The 22719-nt window shown below is 46.3% G+C and overlaps 1 protein-coding gene and 1 pseudogene across 3 annotated transcripts in view; one reads left to right on the forward strand and one right to left on the reverse strand.

Moving 5' to 3' along the window:
* LOC134927810 (mediator of DNA damage checkpoint protein 1-like) overlaps positions 1-21811 on the reverse strand; it is an 840332-nt gene extending 818521 nt beyond the window's left edge. For 2 of the 3 annotated variants that reach the window (XM_063922787.1, XM_063922786.1), the window contains exon 1: positions 21469-21810. The gene's annotated coding sequence lies outside the window, so the exon portion shown is untranslated. Of the gene's footprint in view, positions 1-21468 lie in introns of all 3 variants that reach the window. The other variant, XM_063922788.1, reaches the window with a different exon arrangement.
* On the forward strand, positions 5395-5514 carry LOC134929794 (5S ribosomal RNA; annotated as a pseudogene).
* Positions 21812-22719: the final 908 nt, after the last annotated feature.

Below are 22719 nucleotides of genomic sequence, written 5' to 3' on the forward strand. Positions count from 1 at the left end.
AGACTTGAGACATCCAATGTGACCAACAGTGCATCATCCGGAACATGTTTAATGTTTTCCAGTTTTATTAAGAAATCTGTCGTGTCTTCAATGTAGCTAGATGCACTTTTGGCAAGTGGTTGTAGATAAAAGTCTACAAGCTGTGAAAGTGGTTGGCAAAGAGAGCCCCGTGCCGAGATAATCGGCCGCCCCGGGGGCTGTGCTAGGGATTTATGTATCTTGGGTAATGTGTAAAGAATTGGAGTTTTGGGGTGAGGCGTAGTCAAAAAATCCGCTGTGGTCTGATTAATGTACCTGTTACTGACTCCCAAATTGATTATTGAATCAATTTCCTTTTTATAAGTCCATGTGGGGTCAAAAGTAAGTTTTTGATAACAGGTTAAGTTGGATAATTGTCCATAAGCCTCTTGTACATAATAGTCAAAGTCAAGTAGGACTATGCCTCCCCCTTTGTCCGCAGACCTGATGACCAGTTGATTGTCATTCTGTAGAGATTTGATGGCAGCTCTTTCTCCCTTAGATATGTTGGAATAACTGGGTTTTTGTTCCTTGATGTAGGGCATCGTATCCCTTTTAAGTACCCTTAAGAAGGTGTGGATTGAGGGATTGAGGGTCGGTGGATCAAACTGACTGGGTTTCTTCAAAGGACAATGTGGTGTTGTTGTAATAGAGGTTGGACTTGGTGTGTTAGAAAAGTAGTCTTTAAGGCGCAGTTGTCTTCCCAATTTGTATAGATCAACCTGCCATTGGAAACTATCCTGTCCAACAGTGGGTACAAAGGTTAATCCCTTACTTAAGACAGAGAGTTCATCACTCGTCAGTTTATGTTTAGATAAATTAAAGACCACTGATGTCTGTGTTTTGTTCTCCATTATTGTTTTTTTGCTCTTCCTTTTTCTCCCACCTCTACGGGTGGGTAAAGCGGGTTTTTTGGAGCCCTTCTATTGCGCTCTGATCTTGAAAGGTAAGTAGTCCCTTGTGCAGATGTTGTTGGTACATCAGAGTCACTTGCTGACGTCTGAGATCTGCTATCAATGTCGGTGAAGGGTGTGTTAGGTCTTCTTCCTCCACGTCTCTGTTGGGGTCGGTATTTGCGTGGCTCACTGCGCGATACCCAGGGATATACCCTATTCTCCTTATAGTCCAATTTGACTTGTTTATACTTATTCTTCTTAAACTTTAGCAAATCACCACGGAATTTATCAATGTCCTTGTTTAGTTTGGTGAAAAGATCACTGTCAGGGGATTGAATCGTCCTAAATAATTCGGACGCCTCTAATTCAGAAATATCTCTTCTGATTTCCGTAAGATCTAAACCTGCCTGTTCAATTACAAGCAGCATTAAATCCTGGGAGCATTTATTCAAAATATTGCACCATTTTGTACAAAAATCATTATTGTGTCTCCCCAGTGTGGGTTGATTGTGTAATCTAAACCCTCTGGGGATAAGGGATTCTTTGTAGTATTGAGAGAGAGTTAGGCCATGCAGATGTAGCTCAACTTCTCTCTTTTTAAGTCTCAGTAAATCATGTAAAAACTCCTCTGGGCTATCTTTATCAAATGCCAGGGATTCGGTATTATCAAAAAGTATCCGTTCCGCGTCTGATTTGTCAAATTGAAGGACAGCGACTAAATCTTTGTTAGCGCTGGTAGACATTTATATGTACAGGGGGTTTTTGAAACAAAAAATAAAAAATATGAAAAATGAAAGGAAAAAGCAAAATGACAACCATACGTTGTTGTATGCAACTGAACAAAAAAATAGAGATCATAAAATATTCATGAAAAAAATATGTACGTTTGAAATAAAAAAAAAAAAAAAAAAAAAAAAAAATTATGATTGGTTAATCTCTAGTACAGAGATTATAATCACACAGACTGGTGCAAGTCAAAAAATTGGTACAATATATAGCAAGGTGACAGCACTCTATGTCTAAAGTCAAAAGATAGTTGGTGCAAGGTTTTTTTTTTTTTTTTTTTTTATTTCAAACGTACATATTTTTTTCATGAATATTTTATGATCTCTATTTTTTTGTTCAGTTGCATACAACAACGTATGGTTGTCATTTTGCTTTTTCCTTTCATTTTTCATATTTTTTATTTTTTGTTTCAAAAAACCCCTGTACATATAAATGTCTACCAGCGCTAACAAAGATTTAGTCGCTGTCCTTCAATTTGACAAATCAGACGCGGAACGGATACTTTTTGATAATACCGAATCCCTGGCATTTGATAAAGATAGCCCAGAGGAGTTTTTACATGATTTACTGAGACTTAAAAAGAGAGAAGTTGAGCTACATCTGCATGGCCTAACTCTCTCTCAATACTACAAAGAATCCCTTATCCCCAGAGGGTTTAGATTACACAATCAACCCACACTGGGGAGACACAATAATGATTTTTGTACAAAATGGTGCAATATTTTGAATAAATGCTCCCAGGATTTAATGCTGCTTGTAATTGAACAGGCAGGTTTAGATCTTACGGAAATCAGAAGAGATATTTCTGAATTAGAGGCGTCCGAATTATTTAGGACGATTCAATCCCCTGACAGTGATCTTTTCACCAAACTAAACAAGGACATTGATAAATTCCGTGGTGATTTGCTAAAGTTTAAGAAGAATAAGTATAAACAAGTCAAATTGGACTATAAGGAGAATAGGGTATATCCCTGGGTATCGCGCAGTGAGCCACGCAAATACCGACCCCAACAGAGACGTGGAGGAAGAAGACCTAACACACCCTTCACCGACATTGATAGCAGATCTCAGACGTCAGCAAGTGACTCTGATGTACCAACAACATCTGCACAAGGGACTACTTACCTTTCAAGATCAGAGCGCAATAGAAGGGCTCCAAAAAACCCGCTTTACCCACCCGTAGAGGTGGGAGAAAAAGGAAGAGCAAAAAAAACAATAATGGAGAACAAAACACAGACATCAGTGGTCTTTAATTTATCTAAACATAAACTGACGAGTGATGAACTCTCTGTCTTAAGTAAGGGATTAACCTTTGTACCCACTGTTGGACAGGATAGTTTCCAATGGCAGGTTGATCTATACAAATTGGGAAGACAACTGCGCCTTAAAGACTACTTTTCTAACACACCAAGTCCAACCTCTATTACAACAACACCACATTGTCCTTTGAAGAAACCCAGTCAGTTTGATCCACCGACCCTCAATCCCTCAATCCACACCTTCTTAAGGGTACTTAAAAGGGATACGATGCCCTACATCAAGGAACAAAAACCCAGTTATTCCAACATATCTAAGGGAGAAAGAGCTGCCATCAAATCTCTACAGAATGACAATCAACTGGTCATCAGGTCTGCGGACAAAGGGGGAGGCATAGTCCTACTTGACTTTGACTATTATGTACAAGAGGCTTATGGACAATTATCCAACTTAACCTGTTATCAAAAACTTACTTTTGACCCCACATGGACTTATAAAAAGGAAATTGATTCAATAATCAATTTGGGAGTCAGTAACAGGTACATTAATCAGACCACAGCGGATTTTTTGACTACGCCTCACCCCAAAACTCCAATTCTTTACACATTACCCAAGATACATAAATCCCTAGCACAGCCCCCGGGGCGGCCGATTATCTCGGCACGGGGCTCTCTTTGCCAACCACTTTCACAGCTTGTAGACTTTTATCTACAACCACTTGCCAAAAGTGCATCTAGCTACATTGAAGACACGACAGATTTCTTAATAAAACTGGAAAACATTAAACATGTTCCGGATGATGCACTGTTGGTCACATTGGATGTCTCAAGTCTCTATACAAATATTCCTCATGCTTTGGGCATTGAATCTTGCAGACGATTAATAACAGAAAATGAAGGATACTTTGGACCCCCATCAGAATACATGGTGTCTCTCATTGACCTAATTTTGAATAAGAACTATTTTTTATTTGAGAATTGTTTCTTTTTACAAAAACAGGGCACTGCTATGGGGTCTAACATGGCCCCAGCTTATGCCAACATTTTTATGTCAATATATGAACAAGAACACATCACGGGTCACCCCCTTTTTGGTCGATTTTTGTCAACGTATGTAAGATATATTGATGATTTATTTTTCATTTGGCATGGGGGAGAGAAAACACTTTTGACTTTCATTGACCATCTAAACTCACTCCCTGGCACCATTAGATTCAGCCTCACGTTCAGCAAAACAGAAATAAATTTCCTGGACGTATCCGTTCTTTTGTCCAATAATTCTCTAACCACTCGGATTCATTGTAAACCCTCAGACAGGAATACGCTTTTACTCTCAACAAGCTTCCATCCGGCACCCCTCAAAAGAGGACTTCCATTCTCACAGTTGCTTAGGGTGATACGCATTACCTCTGACCCACTAGCAATACCACCGGCTCTACAATCAATGAGTCAACGTTTCCTTGATCGTGGATACTCTAAGGAGGAGATTGATTTGGCACTCAAAAAAATTGGCCAAATAAAAAGGAATGAACTCCTATCTAAAAAAGACGCCTCTACTGTCAAAGACAATGATAGGTTTAACTTTGTCAGCATGTATACGACTGCTTCTCGATTTATCCGTAATAAGATACAGGAACATTGGCACCTTATTGATACGGATCCGGAATTATCAAAAGCCATTCCGCAACCGCCTCGGTTCGCATATAAACGAGGACCCAATCTGAAAGATATGTTGGTTGTGACAGATTTCTCTAAGAGAAAGAAGAGGACAGCCTCTAATTGGTTAACTACCAAAACAGGGGTTTTCAAGTGCACGGGCTGTCCAAACTGTTCATTCCTGCTACTCGGCAATCGGTTCACTAACCCTCAGGACAAGAAGTCCTACACAATCAGACAGAGACTTGACTGCAATAGCAAATTTGTAGTCTATGTGTTGAAATGTCCATGCAATCTGCTATATGTTGGGAAGACTAGCAGGATGCTGAAAGAACGTCTAAGTCAGCATCGTTCTACAATCAAAAAGAGCATTACACAGGGTGGAATTTCAAGTGACTTTTCAACCTTACCTGTTGCAAGACATTTTATGGAGGCTAAACATTCCATTAATCAACTCAAGTGTTGTATCTTGGATCAGATCCCACCACTACAAAGGGGTGGTGATCGCAACAAAATCCTTTTGCAAAGAGAACACCAATGGATTGATAGATTGCAATCATTGGCCCCGAATGGGCTTAATGAGGAATTCCGTTTAGGATGCTTCCTGTGACTCGGCAGAATTATATACTGAGTCAATTGTTCTGGTTTAATTTTCTTAGACACCGCCGTGTGTCATGTTAATCATTTTACACCTGACAATGCTCTCTGATTTAGTCTCTCACTCCCTGGGCCAATTGGACTCTTAATTGTGTAATGGACACATAACTGCACACCGTATTGATTGATACTACCATACCACACTGGACCTCATCCGATCCCGTCCGATCTTGGCAATTAAGCAGTGATGGGCCTAGTAAGTACCACATTTGGAGACAAGGTGGGAATACTAGGTGTTGTATTAAAATTATCGGTGGACGGTTCTTCTTGTGGTCATATTTACATTATCACACAGGTTGTGACACAGGTGATGATACTCACGCCATATAATACGGATAGATATGGACACGAATATCGGATACCATCTTACCACGCTGGAAATCATCCAATCTCGTCCGATCTTGGCAATTAAGCAGCGTTGGGCCCAGTCAGTACCATACTTGGAAAGGGTATGAGAATACTGGGTACGGTACCCTGAGACATGATTGTCCTATACTGATCATTTTGTATCCCCGCTGCATGCTAGACATCATCTGGTTTCCACACTGTCATGTGGTACTATATACCTGTTGGATTCAATTGATCCTTTTAGCCATGATTTATTGACTCCGTTATGGTGGAGTGTAAAAATTTGCATCTATTACCGCTGAGTGACATGTCATCTTTGCCATCTTTTCTGACACTTCTCTTATATTATGCTTTATTGGTGGTATGCTACTATCAACAATGCTCTGAGCTGCTTATTATTATTGCTGTGCAGGTTGTGCTGCAGAGTGTAAATACTGTATTCATAACCCCTGAGCGACATGTCATCCGAGCCATCCTTTATATCATGCTAATGTGGTGGTATGCTTAAATCAATATTGTTCTGAGTTGGTTATCACCATTGCCACGCAGGTTGATATTGTTTGGTCTAATTGCCCTATATGTGTACATGTAATTACATTTCATTATTGAGCTGTCTGTGGTTCCGTGCCGCTGGCGCACTGTGGGGTTAAAAACTCTGCAGATGTGACTGTGTCCGGGATTACAGGCAGCAGCATTTCTATTTGCATGCCGCTGTACTTACTATACAGATCGTCCCACGCTACACTACTGTTACGCTGCTGGAGCCGGTCACTAAGGAGAGAGCCGGGTTTGTGTACCCTAGCAACGCATCACGTGCGGGCAGGAGCCAATCAGATAGCAGCTATGACGCGCTGCTTCCGGCCGTCCCGTTCGGATATTCTGGCGCCTTCTCCGCTATTTAAGATAGCTCCTGACAGAGTGACAGCTGCCCCTGATGAAGACCACCATGTGTTGAAACGGCTGTTGGGCGTACTGTAAACAGTGGGGTGTATCCTTGATGTATCCTTGATGTCTTTTCAGGATTAAAAAACCCCTTTTTTTCTTCAACTAAAACGTGAGTGCTGGTCTAATTCTTTTTTCAGCTATGGGAAAAGTGAGTGTGTGTGTATATATATATATATATATATATATATATATATATATATATATATATATATATATATATATATATATATATATATATATATATTTTTAGGGCCCTGACCACGTCTAGTAACTTGGAGTCCTCCAAGTCCCTAGTAGCCGCAGGCACCACAAGAGGTTGTTTCAGGTGAAAACGCTGACACCCCTTTATGAAGAAACTGGAGACGAGTCCCAGTTCTGTCCTGTTCAAATGGAAAATTTTAATATGGGCTTTTGTAAAACAAAGCCGCCCATTCTGACAATCGCCTGGCCGAGGCCAGGGCTAACAACATGGTCACTTCCCATGTGAGATATTTGTCAACAGCATGGTCACTTTCCATGTGAGATATTTCAAATCCACAGATTTGAGCGGTTCAAACCAATATGATTTTAAGAAATCCCAACACTATGTTGAGATCTCACGGTGCCCCTAGGGGCACAAAAAAGCTGTATATGCAATACATCCTTTACAATCTGGACTTCAGGAACTGAAGTCAATTCTTTCTGGAAGAAAATCTACAGGGCTGAAATTTAAATGTTAATGAACCCCAATTTGAGGTCCAAAACACTCCTGTTTTCAGGAAGTGTAGAAATCGACCTAGTTGAATTTCCGTCGTGGAGCCTTCCTGGCCTCACCCACGCAACATATTTTCACCACATGTGGTGATGACGTTGTGCGGTCACCTCCTTCCTGGCTTTGACCAGGGTAGGTATGACCTCTTATGGAATGCCTTTTCCCCTCAGGATCCGGCATTCAACCGCCATGCCGTCAAACGCAGCCGCGGTAAGTCTTGGAATAGACATGGTACTTGCTGAATCAAGTCCCTTCTTAGCTCCCCAGGCCCTTAGTCCTCTGTGAGCATTTCTTGAAGTTCCGGGTACCAAGTCCCTCTTGGCCAATCCGGAGCCACTAGTATAGTTCATACTCCTCTATGTCTTATAATTCTCAATACCCTGGTTATGAGAAACAGAGGAGGGAACACATACACAGACTGGTACACCCACGGTGTTACCAGAACATCCACAGCTATCGCCTGAAGGTCTCATGACCTGGCGGAATACCTGTCCCGTTTTTTGTTCGGGCGGGACGCCATCATGTCCACCTTTGGTCTTTGCCAACGGTCCACAATCATGTTGAAAAACTTCCCTATGAAGTTTCCACTCTCCCGGGTGGAGGTCATGCCTGCTGAGGAAGTCTGCTTCCCAGTCGTCCACTCCCGGAAAGAACACTGCTGACAGTGCTATCACATGATTTTCCGCCTAGCGAAAAATCCTTGCAGTTTTCACTGCCCTCCTGCTTCTTGTGCCGCCCTTCTGTTTACGTGGGCGACTGCCGTGATGTTATCCCACTGGATCAATACCGGCTGACCTTGAAGCAGAGGTCTAGCTAAGTTTAGAGCATTATAAAATTGCTCTAAGCTTATTTATGCGGAGAGAATTCTCCAGACTTAATCACACTTCCCTGGAAATTTTTTCCCTGTGTGACTGTTCCCCAGCCTCTCAGGCTGGCCTCCGTGGTCACCGGCATCCAATCCTGAATGCCGAATCTGCGGCCCTCTAGAAGATGAGCACTCTGTAATCACCACAGGAGAGACACCCTTTTCCTTGGATATAGGGTTATCCGCTGATGCATCTGAGGATGCGATCCGGACCATTTGTCCAGCAGATCCCACTGAAGAGTTCTTGCGGGAAATCTGCCGAATGGAATTGCTTCGTAATAAGCCACCATTTTTACCAGGACTCTTGTGCAATGATGCACTGACACTTTTCCTGGTTTTAGGAGGATCCCGATTAGCTCGGATAACTCCCTGGTTTTCTCCACTGGGAGAAACACGTTTTTCTGGACTGTGTCCAGAATCTTCCCTAGGAACAGTAGACGTGTCGTCGGAAAAAGCTGCGATTTTGGAATATTTAGAATCCACTCGTGCTGTCGTAGAACTACTTAAGATAGTGCTACTCCGACCTCCAACTGTTCTCTGGACCTTGCCCTTATCAGGAAAGCGTCCATGTTTCTTTTAAGAAAAATCATCATTCCGGCCATTACCTTGGTAAAGACCCGGGGCGCCGTGGACAATCCAAACGGCAGCGTCTGAACTGATAGTGACAGTTCTGTACCAGGAACCTGAAGTACCCTTGGTGAGAAGGGCAAATTTGGACCTGTAGGTAAACGTCCCTGATATCCAGTGACATCATATCGTCCCCTTCTTCCTGGTTCGCTATCACTGCTCCGAGTGACTCCATCTTGATTTGAACGCTTGTATGCAAGTGTTCAAATATTTCAGATCTCACCGAGCCGGTTGGCTTCAGTACCACAATATAGTGTGGAATACTACCCCCTTCCTTGTTGTAAGAAGGGTACTTTGATTATCACCTGCTGGGAATACAGCCTGTGAATTGTGTGAGGGGGAGACGTCTCGAATTTCCAATGTACACCTGGGATATTACATGTAGGATCCCGGAGTTCCCTTGCGAGTGTTGCTGAAACTCTTGAGATGACCCCCTACCGCACCTGAGTCCGCTTGTACGGCCCCAGCGTTATGCTGCGGACTTGGCAGAAGCCGTGAGGAGCTTCTGTTCCTGGGAATGAGCTGCTTGCTGCAGTCTTCTTCCCTTTCCTCTCCCCCTGGGCAGATATGACTGGCCTTCGCCCGCCTGCCCGTATGGGGACGAAAGGACTGAGACTGAAAAGACTGTGTCCTTTTCTGCCAATATGTGACTCGGGGTAACAAAAGGTGGATTTTTCAGCTGTTGCCATGGCCACCAGGTCCAATGGACCGCCCCTTTATACGGCAATACTTCCATATGCCGTCTGGAATCTGCCTCACCTGACCACTGTCGTGTCTTCGTCTGGCAGATATGTACATCACATTTACTCTTGATGCCAGAATGCAAATATGCCTCTGCGCATCACACATATATAGAAATGCATCCTTAAAATGCTCTATAGACAATAAAATCCTGTCCCTGTCAAGGGTATCAAAATTTTCAGTCAGGAAATCCGACCAAGCCCCCTCAGCGCTGCACATCCAGGCTGAGGCGATTGCTGGTCGTAGTATAACACCAGTATGTGTGTATATACTGTTATGATATTTTCCAGCTTCCTATCAGCTGGCTCCTTGAGGGCGGCCGTATCTGGAAACGGTAACGCCATGTTTTTTATAAGCGTGTGAGCGCCTTGTCCACCCTAAGGTGTGTTTTCCAACTCGCCCTTACTACTGGCGGGAAAAAGGGTATACCGCCCATAACTTTCTGTCGGAGGAACCCCACGTATCATCACACACTTCATTTAATTTATCTGATTCAGGCAAAACTACAAGTAGTTTATTCCCACCCTACAAAATACCCTTATTTGTGGTACTTGTGGTATCAGAAATACGTAACACCTCCTTCATTGCCCTTAACATGTAACTTGTGGCCCTAAAGGAAAAATACGTTTGTTTCTTCACCGTCGACACTGGGGTCAGTGTCCGTGTCAGTGTCTGTCGACCGACTGAGGTAAATGGGCGTTTTTACAAGCCCCTGACGGTGTCTGAGACGCCTGGACCGATACTAATTTGTCCGCCGGCTGTCTCATGTCGTCAACCGGCTTGCAGCGTGTTGACATTATCACGTAATTCCATAAGTAAGCCATCCATTCTGGTGTCTACTCCCTAGAGAGTGACATCACCATTACAGGCAATTTTCTCCGTCTCCTCACCAACATTTTCCTCATACATGTCGACACACACGTACCGACCTACAGTACACACATACAGGGAATGCTCTGATAGAGGACAGGACCCACTAGCCCTTTGGGGAGACAGAGGGAGAGTTTGCCAGCACACACCAAAAGCGCCATAATGTATATAACAACCCTAGAAGGTGTTGTTTCTATATATGGGCTCTTAATATATAATTATATCGCCAATTTATGCCCCCCTTCTCTTTAACCCTGTTTCTGTAGTGCAGGGGAGAGTGGGAGCCTTACTCACCAGCGGAGCTGGTCAGGAAAATGGCGCTGAGTGCTGAGGAGAATAAGCTCCGCCCCTTTCACGGCGGGCTTTTCTCCCGGTTATTAGGAAAACTGGCCTGGGTTAAATACATACATATAGCCTTAATGGCTATATGTGATGTATTTATTTGCCTCTAAGGTAATCTATATTGCTGCCCAGGGCGCCCCCAGCAGCGCCCTGCACCCTCCGTGACCGAGATCAGTGAGCCGTGTAGCAACAATGGCGCACAGCTGCAGTGCTGTGCGCTACCTTCATGAAGACTGAGGAGTCTTCTGCCGCCTGTTTCCGGACCTCCGTTCTGCCGTTCTTCAGCGTCTGTAAGGGGGATCGGCGGCGCGGCTCCGGGACGAACCCCAGGCTGACCTGTGTTCCGACTCCCTCTGGAGCTCAGTGTCCAGTAGCCTAAGACTTCAATCCTCCTGCACGCAGGTGAGTTGCAAGTCTCTCCCCTAAGTCCCTCGTTGCAGTGATCCTGTCGCCAGCAGGAATCACTGATTAGAAACCTAAAAAAAAACTTTTCTAAACAGCTCTTTAAGAGAGCCACCTAGATTGCACCCTCTCGGACGGGCACAAAAACCTAACTTAACCTAACTGAGGCTTGGAGGAGGGTCATGGGGGGAGGAGCCAGTACACACCATGTGACCTAAAAGCTTTTTTAGATGTGCCCTGTCTCCTGCGGAGCCCGCTATTCCCCATGGTCCTGACGGAGTCCCCAGCATCCACTAGGACGTTAGAGAAATGGACATTGCATTTATTCTAGATGCCAGCCGGCAGATATCCCTCTGTGCATCTCTCATGTATAAGACTACGTCTTTAATATGCTCTATGGTTAGCAATATAGTGTCCCTGTCAAGGGAATCAATGTTATCAGACAGGGAATCAGACCACGCTGCTGCAGCACTGCACATCCATGCTGAAGCAATAGCAGGTCTCAGTATAGTACCCGAGTGTGTATATACAGACTTCAGGATAGCCTCCTGCTTTCTATCCGCAGGCTCCTTTAAGGCGGCCGTATCCTGAGACGGTAGTGCCACCTTTTTTGACAAGCGTGTGAGCGCTTTATCCACCCTCGGGGATGTCTCCCAACGTACCCTGTCTTCTGGCGGGAAAGGGTACGCCATTAGTAACTTTTTAGAAATCACTAGTTTTTTATCAGGGGAAGCCCACGCTTCTTCACACACTTCATTTAACTCATCTGAAGGGGGAAAAACCACTGGTTGCTTTTTCTCCCCAAACATAATACCCTTTTTAGTGGTACCTGGGTTAATGTCAGAAATGTGCAACACATTTTTCATTGCCGTAATCATGCAACGGATGGCACTAGTGGAATGTACATTAGTCTCGTCGTCGTCGACACTGGAGTCAGACTCCGTGTCGACATCTGTGTCTGCCATCTGAGGTAGCAGGCGTTTTTGAGCCCCTGATGGCCTTTGAGACGCCTGGGCAGGCACTGGCTGAGAAGCCGGCTGTCCCACAGCTGTTATGTCATCGAACCTTTTATGTAAGGAGTTGACACTGTCGGTTAATACCTTCCACATATCCATCCACTCTGGTGTCGACCCCGCAGGGGGTGACATCACATTTATCGGCACCTGCTCCGCCTCCACATAAGCCTCCTCATCAAACATGTCGACACAGCCGTACCGACACACCGCACACACACAGGGAATGCTCTGACTGAGGACAGGACCCCACAAAGTCCTTTGGGGAGACAGAGAGAGAGTATGCCAGCACACACCACAGCGCTATATAAACAGGGATTTACACTACACAAAGTGATTTTCCCTATAGCAGCTATAATACACAGTTTTGCGCCTAAATTTAGTGCCCCCCCTCTCTTTTTTACCCTTTGAGCCTGGAAACTGCAGGGGAGAGCCTGGGGAGCGTCCTTCCAGGGGATTTTTACACATATATAGTTTATTAGACTATATTATGTGTTTTTTTGCCATTTAAGGTACTCTAATTGCAGCCCAGGGCGCCCCCCCCCCCCAGCGCCCTGCACCCATCAGTGACCAGGAGTATGTGGTGTGCATAGGGAGCAATGGCGCACAGCTGCAGTGCTGTGCGCTACCTTAATGAAGACCAGAGTCTTCAGCCGCCGATTTCCAGGACGTTCTTCTTGCTTCTGGCTCTGCAAGGGGGACGGCGGCGCGGCCTCGGGACCGGACAACCGAGGCTGGGCCTGTGTTCGATCCCTCTGGAGCTAATGGTGTCCAGTAGCCTAGAAGCCCAAGCTAGCTGCAAGCAGGTAGGTTTGCTTCTCTCCCCTAAGTCCCTCGTAGCAGTGAGTCTGTTGCCAGCAGATCTCACTGAAAATAAAAAAACCTAACAAATACTTTCTTTACTAGAAGCTCAGGAGAGCCCCTAGTGTGCAACCAGCTCGAGCCGGGCACAGATTCTAACTGGGGTCTGGAGGAGTGGCATAGAGGGAGGAGCCAGTGCACACCAGTAGTCCTAATTCTTTCTTAGAGTGCCCAGTCTCCTGCGGAGCCCGTCTATTCCCCATGGTCCTTACGGAGTTCCCAGCATCCACTAGGACGTCAGAGAAATAGCATTTAATTCCTTTGACGCAAGGAAGGTTAGCGAGGCTTTATTATTTCCAGTAAAGAAAGCCTCCTCAACCTGCTCGGGTGTTGTATCAGCAATATTCAACACATCCCTAATAGCATCTATCATCAACTGCACCCCTTTAGCAAGAGATGCAGCCCCCCGCAACACATCCCCGTCACAGTCTGCAGTATCAGAATCGTTATCTGTATCATCCTGCATGATCTGAGCAAGAGCACGTTTATGTGAATATACAGCGGGGAGCCCTGATGTACCAGAACTGGGCAAGACTGCCATAGAGTTCTGTAAAGCCTGAGTTGCAGATTCATTTTGTGCAACCCTATTTGAAATGAGAAATCATAGATTTGACAGAGGATAACCACTCAGGCTCCCTTGCTGGAATCTGTGCTAAACCAGTGCAATCCTGATTACATGGAATGGGATCATCCTGAGAGGACATATCCTCTGCAGCATATGACACAGAGGACATTGCTTAATGGAGACCACAGACACTCCACACACACACAGGGGAGGGGGCAGACAGAGTTTCACCCCCCCCCCCCCAAAGAATGGCAAGAGAGACACAGAGATTGGAGCCAATCCACAAACATTGTTTCAATATAAAGGGAGACCCCCTATCAGCACTGACTGTGCATCTTAATAGGTCACACAGTCATTTTGCAGCCTCCCACCCCTTCTACAACCCCCTGGTAGCGTGATAGATAGCTGGAGTTGCTGTGGAGGGACTTGCTCTTCACTGACAGCGTTGTGCAGGCAGGAAAATGGCGCTGAACGCTGCTGGGTCCGCTCTGAGGAGAAGCTCCGCCCCCAAAATGCAGCTGTCTTCCCGCTCTTCATAAGATTATACTGGCCTGAGGATTTGTGCTGGCTGAGATCCGGGGACCCCGACAGGCTGTGTGACCAGTGTAGGCGCTGGCTCAGGGAGCCCCTCACAGCGCCGCACTATGTACCGCTGAGCTTCCGGAGCGCAGTTAGTACTGCACTCCTACCCTGTTGCCGCCATCTTCACACCAGCCCCCCGCTTGCTAGGGGGGGGTCGGTGACTCACTCGCCACAAATCTTCAGCTCTGTAAGGGGTTGGCGGCATGCTGCCGGGGTGAGCGATCCCCTGTGGTGGGGAACGATCTATCCCCTCAGGAGCTGTGTCCTGTCTGCAGAGATAGTGGCTCAGACCCCGCAGGGCGGACACTACTCCCCCCTTAGTCCCACGAAGCAGGGAGGCTGTTGCCAGCAGCCTCCCTGTAAAATAATAAACTCTAAAATAAACTTTACTAGAGAAACTCTGCAGACCTCCCCTAGCTGTTACCGGCTCCTCCGGGCACATTTTCTAAACTGGGTCTGGTAGGAGGGGCATAGAGGCGAGGAGCGAGCCCACACTCTCAAACTCTTGAGGTGCCAATCGCTTCTGGTGGACCCATCTATACCCCATGGTACTAATGTGGACCCCAGCATCCTCTAGGACGTAAGAGAAAACACGGGTAAATGCGCGCCCCCGTGCCACCTGGTAGTTACCACCTGTCCAGTGGAGATAAATGGCTGTGTATACCTAGAATATCTCCCTAGACATAGTATAATAAAAAAATATATATATATATATATATATATATATATATATATATATATATATATATATATATATATATATATATATATACACACACACACACATATATATAAGAATTTACTCACCGGTAATTCTATTTCTCGTAGTCCGTAGTGGATGCTGGGACTCCGTAAGGACCATGGGGAATAGCGGCTCCGCAGGAGACTGGGCACAACTAAAAGAAAGCTTTAGACTACTGGTGTGCACTGGCTCCTCCCACTATGACCCTCCTCCAGACTTCAGTTAGGATACTGTGCCAGGAAGAGCTGACACAATAAGGAAGGATTTTGAATCCCGGGTAAGACTCATACCAGCCACACCGTATAACTCGTGATACAAATACCCAGTTAACAGTATGATAACAACTGAGCCTCTCTACAGATGGCTCAACAATAACCCTTTAGTTAAACAATAACTATATACAAGTATTGCAGACAATCCGCACTTGGGATGGGCGCCCAGCATCCACTACGGACTACGAGAAATAGAATTACCGGAGCGTAAATTCTTATTTTCTCTGACGTCCTAGTGGATGCTGGGAACTCCGTAAGGACCATGGGGATTATACCAAAGCTCCCAAACAGGCGGGAGAGTGCGGATGACTCTGCAGCACCGAATGGGCAAACTCAAGGTCCTCCTCAGCCAGGGTGTCAAACTTGTAGAATTTAGCAAATGTGTTTGACCCCGACCAAGTTGCTGCTCGGCAAAGTTGTAGAGACGAGACCCCTCGGGCAGCCGCCCAAGAAGAGCCCACCTTCCTCGTGGAATGGGCTTTCACTGATTTAGGATGCGGCAGTCCCGCCGCAGAATGTGCAAGCTGAATCGTACTACAGATCCAGCAAGCAATAGTCTGCTTTGAAGCAGGTGCACCCAACTTGTTGGGCGCATACAGGATAAATAGCGAGTCAGTCTTTCTGACTCCAGCTGTCCTGGAAACATAAATTTTTCAGGGCCCTGACTACGTCCAACAACTTGGAAGCCTCCAAGTCTTTAGTAGCCGCAGGCACCACGATAGGTTGGTTCAGATGAAAAGCTGATACCACCTTAGGGAGAAATTGGGGACGAGTCCTCAATTCTGCCCTATCCATATGGAAAATCAGATAAGGGCTTTTACATGACAAAGCCGCCAATTCTAATACACGCCTGGCCGAAGCCAAGGCCAACAACATGACCACTTTCCACGTGAGATATTTCAATTCCACGGTTTTAAGTGGCTTAAACCAATGTGACTTTAGGAAATCCAACACCACGTTGAGATCCCAAGGTGCCACTGGAGGCACAAAAGGGGGCTGAATATGCAGCACTCCCTTAACAAAAGTCTGAACTTCAGGCAGTGAAGCCAGTTCTCTCTGGAAGAAAATCGATAGAGCCGAAATCTGGACCTTAATGGAACCCAATTTTAGGCCCATAGTCACCCCTGACTGTAGAAAGTGCAGGAAACGGCCCAGCTGAAATTCTTCCGTTGGGGCCTTCCTGGCCTCACACCACGCAACATATTTACGCCATATGCGGTGATAATGGTTTGCGGTTACTTCTTTCCTAGCTTTAATCAGCGTAGGAATGACTTCCTCCGGAATGCCCTTTTCCTTCAGGATCCGGTGTTCAACCGCCATGCCGTCAAACGCAGCCGCGGTAAGTCTTGGAACAGACAGGGCCCCTGCTGCAGCAGGTCCTGTCTGAGCGGCAGAGGCCATGGGTCCTCTGATATCATTTCTTGAAGTTCCGGGTACCAAGCTCTTCTTGGCCAATCTGGAACAATGAGTATAGTTCTTACTCCTCTTCTCCTTATTATCCTCAGTACCTTTGGTATGAGAGGAAGAGGAGGGAACACATAAACCGACCGGTACACCCACGGTGTCACTAGAGCGTCCACAGCTATCGCCTGCGGGTCTCTTGACCTGGCGCAATACTTTTCTAGCTTTTTGTTTAGGCGGGAAGCCATCATGTCCACCTGTGGCCTTTCCCAACGGTTTACAATCATTTGGAAGACTTCTGGATGAAGTCCCCACTCTCCCGGGTGGAGGTTGTGCCTGCTGAGGAAGTCTGCTTCCCAGTTGTCCACTCCCGGAATGAACACTGCTGACAGTGCTAACACGTGATTTTCCGCCCATCGGAGAATCCTTGTGGCATCTGCCATCGCCGTCCTGCTTCTCGTGCCGCCCTGTCAGTTTACATGGGCGACCGCCGTGATGTTGTCTGACTGGATCAGTACCGGCTGGTTTTGAAGCAGGGGTTTTGCCTGACTTAGGGCATTGTAAATGGCCCTTAGTTCCAGAATATTTATGTGCAGGGAAGTCTCCTGACTTGACCATAGTCCTTGGAAGTTTCTTCCCTGTGTGACTGCCCCCCAGCCTCGAAGGCTGGCATCCGTGGTCACCAGGACCCAGTCCTGTATGCCGAATCTGCGGCCCTCTTGAAGATGAGCACTCTGCAGCCACCACAGCAGAGACACCCTTGTCCTTGGAGACAGGGTTATCAGCCGATGCATCTGAAGACGCGATCCGGACCACTTGTCCAACAGGTCCCACTGAAAGGTTCTTGCATGGAACCTGCCGAATGGAATTGCTTCGTAGGAAGCTACCATCTTTCCCAGGATCCGCGTGCAGTGATGCACCGACACCTGTTTTGGTTTTAGGAGGCCTCTGACTAGAGATGACAGCTCCTCGGCCTTCTCCTCCGGGATAAACACTTTTTTCTGTTCTGTGTCCAGAACCATTCCCAGGAACAGTAGACGTGTCGTAGGAACCAGCTGCGACTTTTGAATATTTAGAATCCAGCCGTGCTGTTGTAGCACCTCCCGAGATAGTGCTACCCCGACCAACAACTGCTCCATGGACCTCGCCTTTATCAAGAGATCGTCCAAGTACGGGACAATTAAAACTCCCTTCTTTCGAAGGAGTATCATAATTTCGGCCATTACCTTGGTAAAGACCCTCGGAGCCGTGGATAGACCGAACGGCAACGTCTGGAATTGGTAATGACAATCCTGTACCACAAATCTGAGGTACTCCTGGTGAAGATGGTAAATGGGGACATGCAGGTAAGCATCCTTGATGTCCAGTGATACCATGTAATCCCCCTCGTCCAGGCTTGCAATAACCGCCCTGAGTGATTCCATCTTGAACTTGAATTTTTTTATATATGTGTTCAAGGATTTCAAATTTAAAATGGGTCTCACCGAACCGTCCGGTTTCGGTACCACAAACATTGTGGAATAGTAACCCCGTCCTTGTTGAAGTAGGGGCACCTTGACTATCACCTGCTGGGAATACAGCTTGTGAATTGCCTGTAACACTGCCTCCCTGCCTGAGGGAGCGGTTGGTAAGGCAGATTTGAGGAAACGGCGGGGGGGAGACGTCTCGAATTCCAGCTTGTACCCCTGAGATACTACTTGAAATATCCAGGGATCAACCCGTGAGCGAACCCACTGATTGCTGAAATATTTGAGACGGGCCCCCACCGTACCTGGCTCCGTCTGTGGAGCCCCAGCGTCATGCTGTGGACTTAGAGGAAGCGGGGGAGGACTTTTGCTCCTGGGAACTGGCTGTATGCTGCAGCTTTTTCCCTCTACCTCTGCCTCTGGGCAGAAAGGACGCACCCTTAACCCGCTTGCCCCTATTGGGCCGAAAGGACTGTACCTGATAATACGGTGCTTTCTTTGGCTGTGAGGGAACATGGGGTAAAAATTTAGACTTCCCAGCTGTTGCTGTGGAAACGAGGTCCGAGAGACCATCCCCGAACAACTCCTCACCCTTATAAGGCAGAACTTCCATGTGCCTTTTAGAATCTGCATCTCCTGTCCACTGCCGAGTCCATAACCCTCTCCTGGCAGAAATGGACATTGCACTAATTTTAGATGCCAGCCGGCAAATATCCCTCTGTGCATCCCTCATATATAAAAGTGCGTCTTTAATATGCTCTACGGTTAGCAATATAGTGTCCCTGTCTAGGGTATCAATATTTTCCGACAGGGAATCTGACCACGCAGCTGCAGCACTGCACATCCATGCTGAAGCAATAGCTGGTCTCAGTATGACACCTGTGTGTGTATATATAGACTTCAGGATAGCCTCCTGCTTTCTATCAGCAGATTCCTTTAGGGCGGCCGTATCCGGAGACGGTAGTGCCACCTTCTTTGACAAGCGTGTGAGCGCTTTATCCACCCTAGGGGATGTTTCCCAACGTGCCCTATCCTCTGGCGGGAAAGGGTACGCCATTAGTAACCTCTTAGAAATTACCAGTTTCTTATCAGGGGAAGCCCACGCTTCTTCACACACACTTCATTTAACTCCTCAGATGGAGGAAAAGCTACTGGTAGTTTTTTCTCTCCAAACATAATTTTTTTTGTGGTACCTGGGGTAACATCAGAAATGTGCAACACATTTTTCATTGCCTCAATCATGTAACGTGTGGCCCTACTGGAAGTTACATTAGTCTCATCGTCGTCGACACTGGAGTCAGTATCCGTGTCGACATCTGTGTCTGCCATCTGAGGTAGCGGGCGTTTTAGAGCCCCTGATGGCTTTTGAGATGCCTGAGCAGGCACAGGCTGAGAAGCCGGCTGTCCCACATTTGGTATGTCGTCAAAACTTTTATGCAAGGAGTCGACACTGTCGCGTAATTCCTTCTACAGCACCATCGACTCAGGTGTCGATCCCGCAGGGGGTGACATCACATTTATCGGCATCTGCTCCGCCTCCACATAAGCCTCCTCATCAAACATGTCGACACAGCCGTACCGACACACCGCATACACACAGGGAATGCTCTGACAGAGGACAGGACCCCACAAAGCCCTTTGGGGAGACAGAGAGAGAGTATGCCAGCACACACCAGAGCGCTATATAACACAGGGATCCCACTATAAATGAGTGTTTTTCCCTTATAGCTGCTTATATTATATATATACTGCGCCTAAATTTAGTGCCCCCCCCCCCCCCCTCTCTTTTTTACCCTTCTGTAGCTTGTAAACTGCAGGGGAGAGCCAGGGAGCTTCCTTCCAGCGGAGCTGTGAGGGAAAAATGGCACCAGTGTGCTGAGGGAGAAGGCCCCGCCCCTTTTCCGGCGGACTTCTCCCGCTTTTTCTGGAATTCTGGCAGGGGTATTTTTACACCTATATAGCCTTCCTGACTATATATGGTGTAGATTTGCCAGCCAAGGTGTCTTATATTGCCCTCAGGGCGCCCCCCCCCCCCCCCAGCGCCCTGCACCCATCAGTGACCGGAGTGTGAGGTGTGCATGAGGAGCAATGGCGCACAGCTGCAGTGCTGTGCGCTACCTTGTTGAAGACAGAAGTCTTCTGCCGCCGATTTTCAGGAACACTTCTTGCTCTGTAAGGGGGCCGGCGGCGCGGCTCCGGGACCGAACAGCGAGGTCGGGTCCTGTGGTCGATCCCTCTGGAGCTAATGGTGTCCAGTAGCCTAAGAAGCCCAAGCTACCACCAGTTAGGTAGGTTCGCTTCTTCTCCCCTTAGTCCCTCGTTGCAGTGAGTCTGTTGCCAGCAGATCTCACTGTAAAATAAAAAACCTAAATATACTTTCTTTCTAGGAGCTCAGGAGAGCCCCTAGTGTGCATCCAGCTCAGCCGGGCACAAGATTCTAACTGAAGTCTGGAGGAGGGTCATAGTGGGAGGAGCCAGTGCACACCAGTAGTCTAAAGCTTTCTTTTAGTTGTGCCCAGTCTCCTGCAGAGCCGCTATTCCCCATGGTCCTTACGGAGTCCCTGCATCCACTTAGGACGTCAGAGAGATATATATATATATATATATATATATATATATATATATATATATACACACACACACAATCAGAGAAGCATGCTGTAGTCCTGTGTGTCGGGGCATTTTAGTATTTACTCAGATCAGCCCTCACACAGTTATATTAAACATTCTGATATGTAGCTGCTTCTGATCGAATTCCTATGCTAATTCACATAAATTACTAATTAGTGTCCACAATGTTTGCACAATAGTCAGGTGTATATCACGGTCCCTAATGCATTTATCACAGCTAATTCAATACCACCCTAAGGCTTTGAGGAAAAACTGAACGGAGATAAAATTCCAGCCAAGTCGACCAGCTCCTATCATTTTTTAAACACACAGCCTGTAACATAGCAGTTAGGATCGGATAGGCAGGTACTTTATCATTATTGTCCACTTTATCTCTCTCAAAACTTAGGGGTCTATTCATGAAGAAGTGAAAAGTGTGGAGAAGTGAGCCAGTGGAGAAGTTGCCCATGGCAACCAATCAGCATTAATGTAACATTTATAATTTGCATACTTTAAAATTATACAGAGACACTGATTGGTTGCCATGGGCAACTTCTCCACTGACTCACTGCTCCACTCTTTTCACTGCTTCATGAATAGACCCTTTAGTGCTTAAACCCTACTGTAAGCAGGGGTAGCGCTCGTCTGCTACAGGTGCTGCTGTATGGCGGCAGTACTGTAGGGAGCAGGCGGCTATACATGGCAGTAGGAGTATAGTACTGGGGGACAGGGCAGTAGGGTGACATATTATAACACAGCAACGTGTGATTACACATAACATAAACACAGAACGTACCGCAGCTGCGTGTCTCTGGCGACTACTCTGCAGCTGGAATCACCAGGTCTTTTTCTACAGGAGACACTCAGGGCTCACACAGCGCTGTGTAATTACTATCTGATGGTTCGAGTACAATGCTCCCCGGCTCTTCTTATAAGATCCTGGGGACTTTGTGGGAACAAGAACGGAAAGTGATCCACAAACGGAAACGGAAGTGCATAACAACAGGAACAACGTCCACGTGCAGCGACACAGGAAGCAAATGGCTGCGGCTGCTTCTCTCCCTCAGTAACGCCACCTGGTGACGTCCTTAGCCCGCAACATCGCCATAAGGACGGTTGTGTCTATGGTTGATTCTATTTCGGAGTGGGAGAAGGGACCTTCTGACGTATCTAGGGGAGGAGACACGTCACCAGGGGGAGGAGCTACGGGCGAACAGGGTACCCTTAAAGGGCTCCCTTCATGATTAGGAGGTCCTCACCATGAAGGGAAACTAGCCTATAAGGACCTGCTAGCTAGGGCTTTGGCCGTGTTTAGGCTTACAGGATATTTGTTTTCCCATGTTTACAGAGAAATATGTCAATAATAACATATATTAAGGGGGAGATTCAAATGTTTGAAAAGTCAGTTGGGAGTCTGTTTTTTCCTATCTCATAGACAGGAAAATACAGACACCCAACCGACTTTTAGAACATTTGAATTCCACCCTATATTTCTACTTTTGGATTTTTTTTCCTGGTCATGGGGAAATTTGATTCTTTAAATCACATGAATTTACCCTTTCAGTTTTGATTTTTGGTCTTATGTAGTTAGTTTTGTTAGGCTTGGGTCACACATAGCGTTTACTCTGGACCTGTTCAACAGGAAGGATCCTTTTTGATTCACACTTGTGCCTTTTTGCCGGATGCCGTGGAACAGGTACTGGCCAGTGCCGCAACAGGATTTCAGTTAGAACACATTCAAATGTATGTGTTCTACTTGAAATCTGCATATGTATAGATGGTCAGATAGAAGGCCATGTGCAGGCTCCTTCCTGTTGAACGGGTCGTACGAAACGGGTCTGTCGAAATGTGGTGGCCCAAGCCTAAGAGCTCTTGTTTTGTACTTACCACAGCATTTGAAGTATGAAATTTGACACAGAATTTTACCAGGAAAAATGTCAGGTAGAGACCAGTAAATCTAGAAAGTTAAAATTAGAAACACTACTGAGTATAGATGTAATATCTTGAGACATGAGGCATAATATACTAAAAGCAGATAAAATAGTAC

This window comes from Pseudophryne corroboree, chromosome 5, assembly GCF_028390025.1.
Source record: "Pseudophryne corroboree isolate aPseCor3 chromosome 5, aPseCor3.hap2, whole genome shotgun sequence".
Classification (NCBI taxonomy): domain Eukaryota; kingdom Metazoa; phylum Chordata; class Amphibia; order Anura; family Myobatrachidae; genus Pseudophryne; species Pseudophryne corroboree.